This window comes from Dermacentor silvarum, chromosome 10, assembly GCF_013339745.2.
Source record: "Dermacentor silvarum isolate Dsil-2018 chromosome 10, BIME_Dsil_1.4, whole genome shotgun sequence".
Classification (NCBI taxonomy): Eukaryota; Metazoa; Arthropoda; class Arachnida; order Ixodida; family Ixodidae; genus Dermacentor; species Dermacentor silvarum.
The window spans coordinates 118,638,237-118,644,236 of NC_051163.1; positions in this window are offsets into that span (position 1 = coordinate 118,638,237).

Here is a 6,000-nt window from a genome sequence, read left to right on the forward strand (position 1 = left end):
CGAACAGAAGTTCTTGAGAATGTGGCAGTGCACCACGGTAACAGAAATGGCATTGATGATGACGGTAATCAGCCTCTCCACAGCACGTAGCCGTAACGGGTGATGTGCCAAGAATCAAGTGGTTGGAGGAAAACATCAAAACATGGATGGGGTGTTTGTGGCAATAACAAGATCACACCATCGCCACACATGTAGCTAACCCCATTCATGGGGGCAAGGTACCCGATAAGGCAAGTCTACAGAAAAAAAATTTTTGGTACCAATCTTGTAGGTGGCACTGCATCACTTTGCTCCTGACACCCATTGTAGAAGGCCTTCAAAGTCCCAGAGGCTAAAAAGTGAGAACCCTCTAAGGTAGCAGTTTGTAAACTATTGAGTGTGGGCTTATTGTGCACGTCAAACATGCTTTCAATTCCCCACACCCACAACAATATAACCACTAGATTCTTGACCATTCCTTCTTAGTGGAATGCAATTATATATGAAAGAAGCAAGCCAACAAGATTGTTGTTTTATGTGGGAAAGAATTTGGCTGTCATAGTAAAGTTCAGGGCTGAAATAAATAAGCGGATCCAAGAGGCTCAATTTTTTCCCTGCCACAACCATATAGACACAAAGAAGCAAGAGAAAGCACAGGGGAAATTAATCATGCTTAATTGAAACACAGAAATATGGGAAATGGAAATGAAAGTGAAAACAAATTGCCCCATCTGGATGCCTCATCCACATCTGCATTACCCGTGCAGTGCTTCCTCATTGCATGTCTCTCAGCAACTTGTGTTCTACGTACAGAGTTAAGTCTGCCGCCTTTTCCTTTCCTATCGTTTGCTTCATCCTGCTGCTCTATCACAGTTGAAAAATAGAGCTTGCCGCGATTGCAAGCTCGGACAAACTCAAGGGTCTGATGAGACCTTATGACACTTCTGGTGCCTCAAGGGTAGCAAGACTTAACAAGACCATATGAAACTGCATGAAGTGCATGCCCCTTTCATGCACTTAATACTTATCAATTGATGATATTGTGGAGGTGGGTGAGTTCAGGAACCTGACGAAACCGTCGCAATGTTCGCCGAGGGCATGGCCCATCTGTGTCGTAGAGCCGACATTAACATGACGGATACTAAGAAGCAACGTTACCTAATGCACAGCGTAAAAGAGCAGTTTTTCACCACAGGAACCTGACGAAACCATCGCAAGAGGTGGATGAGTTCAGGAACCTGACGAAACCGTCGCAATGTTCGCCGAGGGCATGGCCCATCTGTGTCGTAGAGCCGACATTAACATGACGGATAATAAGAAGCAACGTTACCTCATGCACAGCGTAAAAGAGCAGTTTTTCACCAGACTGGTGCGCGATCCACCAAGTACCGCAGCTGATTTGATCAAGGAAGCTACTGCTATTGAGCGAGCACTTCATCAATCATGCGGGCTGTACGATCGCCTGTCCAGCAGCAATCCGGTCAATGCCGCCATGACTGTCAACAATTGGAGCTCTCTGTGCTATCTCATCCGAGAGATTGTTCACGAAGAAATTCAGAAGCTCGCGACCCCGGCCGTGCAACCGCCAGTGGCGTCTGTTGCCGAAGTCATACGTGACGAAATCAGGCAAGCGTTCCTCGTCTCCCAACCTTAATCCCAAGCCACATCTCCTGAACTGCGCCTCCGCTGTCCGACGTCCATCATCTGTTATTCGGTACCGCCGTACCACTAGCCTTCGACCGCAGCACCTTGGTCACCTCAGGAAGAGCCTCCAACATGTCCGCAGTTTCGAAAAACAGCCATATGGCGCACTGCAGAACGGCACCCACTGTTTCAACTGCAGTGGTGTTGGCCACATTTCCCACCATTGCTGGCACCATGACGCACCGTTTCTCCCTCTTCGCCGATGGTTTAGTGGTCAACATGCCAATGACTACTCGCTTTGCTGCGAATCTCCCTTTCTAGGGCCACCAGCAACCCGCTCTCAGTTTGACGATCACCAAGCCAATGACGAAGAGTCGCTGCTGAACCACCTGGCCGACATAGGACACCGGTCACGCTGTCTTTTACACATTCACTTGCATCAAATGCCGCTCTCTCACTGATCTCAGGGGAAAGAGGTCACCTAGCCCACGCTGGGGAAATTAAAGGCAGTGACCTCAGGGGGTATGGTTGCAAGCCGTCACGACGATAAAAAGCCCCCGTTACTTCCGCCGCAGGACGACATGAAGCTCACGAGCTGTAACACCGACAAAGTTCTAAGCGCGGACCTGATTATTTTTATTGACGAGCAGCAAGTGACAGCTCTGGTCAACACCGGTGCCAATTTCTCCAAAATAAGTCAAGACCTCGCCGTTCGTCTCATAAAAGTAAAGATGCCATGAACAGGGCCCCACATAAGTACTGCAGGCGGCCAGTTATTAATGCCTGCCGGACAATGTATGGCAAGAGTCAACATAGGAGGTGCATTTTTCGTCATTCTCGCCACGTGCTGTAAAGACCTGATCGTTGGAATGGACTTTCTGAGGGAATATGGTGTGGTCATCAACATCCCAGACCGTTTGGCAACATTTTACCATAACCCTGCTCCAGTTCATTCTTTGGAACCACCACGCAACTCATTACGCCTGAGTGATGACGACGTCATTCCGCCTCAGTCGTGCACCCTTGTTTTTGTGGCATGTGACGCGCCATTCGACGCAGAAGGAGTTGCAGAGCAAATAACCCCACTGTTATTGACTCATGGTATTTTTTTCAATTCAATTCAATTCTCTTTATTTACCAGAAATTATTCTGGCTGGACTCCTGGGCTAAAAGCTGCAAGAATACAGCTTGACGGGGCCCAGGAAACCATACATACATGGCAACAAGTGACAGGTAAACAGATAACAGATGTTTAAAAGCATAATACACAAAAAATAAACAAGTTATTTACGCAGATAGTAGACATAGTAGACATAGATAGTAGAACCTGTACTCTTACTGGTAGAGCCAAAAAAAAAAGAAAAACAATGCATTTGTGTTAGAATGCAAAACAAACATTATTTCAAGCAACTAACAAAGCACAATTCTACAGTAATACGTATACAACACTCTCATTTACTAAGAGAAAGAAATGATAACACCACTAATACAAGAACTAACTGCAATATGACAAAATAACATCAGTTATATATCAATAGCAAGTAACAAGAACGAAACAAATGACCGTGTTTTGATAGATAATTGAATGAATAAATAAATTAGTAATTCAGAAATATTTCACGTAATATATTTACTGTGGGTTTCTCTAAGTCATTATGTTTATTTAGAATATATGGAAGGTTATGTTTCAAAGACTGGTGTTTATAGTCGGTACGAAAACGGGGTATAAGCCACTTTCCCACGTTTCGAGTATTGATATCATGACTCTGACGCTGCAGAAATGCAGTAGTCTGAATGAAGTGTTGCAACGCAGAAGAGCAGATGTAAAATGAACGCAGGATGCGAAACTCATACAAATCTTGGATTTTAATTAACCTGTGAGTGCAAAAGTATGTGGAAGTCGGAGATAAATAACCAATGTTGGCAATGCGACGGACAGCTTTCTTCTGTAAAAGTAGTATTCTATTTATATTACGCTGAGTCGTAGTAAGCCAAACCAAACTGCAGTAGTTTATGTGTGATTGAAATAGCGCGTGATATATTTTAATTTTTATTTGTGTTGGGAGAATTTCGCGGCACCGCGATTAAAACTCCCGTAGTTAAAGAAAGTTGCTTACATAAATTATTTATGTGAGAATCCCAACTTAGATGAGATGAAAATGTTACCCCAAGGATTTTGTGTTCATGAACAATGTCGATTTTATGTTCTGCACACATAATATCTTGGTTAACGTTGCATGTCTTGTTTCTAGATCTGAAAATTATTACCTTCGTTTTCCCGGGGTTAATTTTAAGTTTATTTGATAGTGACCATGCTTTAATGTTACTTAATAATCGGTTACATCTTTCTACCAACTCATCCGCATTTTCGCCAGACAGCAAGACTGTGGCGTCATCGGCATATATGATAAATTGCACAGCTTTGTCGATGTTTACAATGTCATTTATGAAGGCGTTGAAAAAAGGGGACCTAATACGCTTCCCTGAAGGACACCTCTACTAACCGGCAATGAAGATGAGCGATGGTTTCCCAGACACACGCATTGTGATCTATCTGTTAAATATGATTTAGCTAAAGCCAGAGGAGTGCCCCGAACACCATACATTTCTAGCTTATGCAATAGTATATTATGGTCAAGGGAATCAAAAGCCTTAGTGAAATCCATGAACAGGCCTAATGTATAGAGCTTGTTGTCGAAGTTTTCTAAAACAAATTCCTTAAGCCTTAACAAAGCTAACTCCGTAGACCTTCCTTTCCGGAAACCAAACTGGGCGTCACTGATAACATCAGCTTTATTGAAAAAATCTTAGAACCGGGTAGGCAACATTTTCTCGAAACCTTTAGCAAATACTGGTATAATAGATATTGGGCGATAGTTTCCCAGCATGTTTTTGTCTCCACCTTTATATAGAACGGACACCCGAGAACGCTTCATTTGACTTGGAAATTCTCCGGACTCCACTGCTAAATTAAATATATAAACAAGTACAGGGGCAACATACTCTAAAACAAATTTTATAGGTCTTATCTGAAGATTGTCTATATCTAATGCACTACTATTATTAAGACTCATAAATGTTCTATAAACTTCTGGTTCATCTGTGGGATTAAGAAATATGCTTTCAGGACGTCGAATAATTAAATCATCTACGAGTGAGACACCATTATCTGGCGTTATACTGGAAGTGAAATGTTTGTTGAAACAATTGGCAAGGTTTACACCGGTCAATACGCGATTGTTCACTGTAATTTCAACTGGCTAGAGGTCTTTCTTGCTGCGTCCCAGAACACTGTTTATAGCTTTCCAAGTAGTATCTGGGTTTCTAGCACTGATACTAGAAAACAAGTTTTCGTAATACGCTATCTTTGCTTTTCGAAGCTCACTGTTAAGTTTATTTCTAAGTGTTTTATATTCCTTCAATAAACCCTCCACCCGAGATCGCAAGAATGCATGAAATAGCTTATTTTTCTTGTTTATCATACGCCTAAGAGCACGTGTGACCCAAGGTTTTCTTATTTTTTTTGATGGTTTAAACCCTCTAAAAGGAAAATGAGACAGATAGATATTTGTAAACGTTTCTATAAACTTTAGGTACGCTTCATGAACGTTTCTTATAGCATAAACGAAAGACCAGTCATGTATACTAATAGCATGCTTGAAAGCCTGCAATGCCTCATCAGAGATATGCTGAACTATGATAGTCTCATGCTGATGTTTCTGTTGCATTTGTAAAGAATTGTATTGCATGAACACTGGACAATGATCGCTTATATCAGATGAAATAGTACCCGCGTTAGAAACAACTGTGTCAGCATTTGTAATCAGTAGGTCCAATAGCGATGAACTCGATACTGTGATACGAGTTGGCGTTGATATTAGATTTGTGAAACCAGCTGAATGAAGGCATGACATAAAATCGCATGCCCTTGGAGTGTCTTCCAAAATGTTAAGGTTGAAATCACCTCCGCATACAAGACGAAATTTACTTGCACAGATATATTCCAAAAAAGACTCAAACAAATTCAGAAATTTCATGATGTCGCCAGCTGGAGGGCGGTATACCACAGCCACAATTTCGATGTCACTTTTAAGTACTAAAAATTCAAAGTCATCAGTAATTAAAGAAAATTCAGACAAAAGCTCATATGTCCGACAATCTTTCACAAGGATACAAACACCACCACCTCGTCGATTTTGACGATTAATAAAAAAGGTGTATAACCGTCAAGATAAAGCATATCACAGCCATCGTAGTACCAAGTCTCAGTTATCATGATTATGTTGAACTTAAACAAGAACTGGTTAATGAAACATGTGATTTCATCTTTCTTTCCAATTGCGGAGCGTGCGTTTAAGTGCAAAACAAAGTTATCTA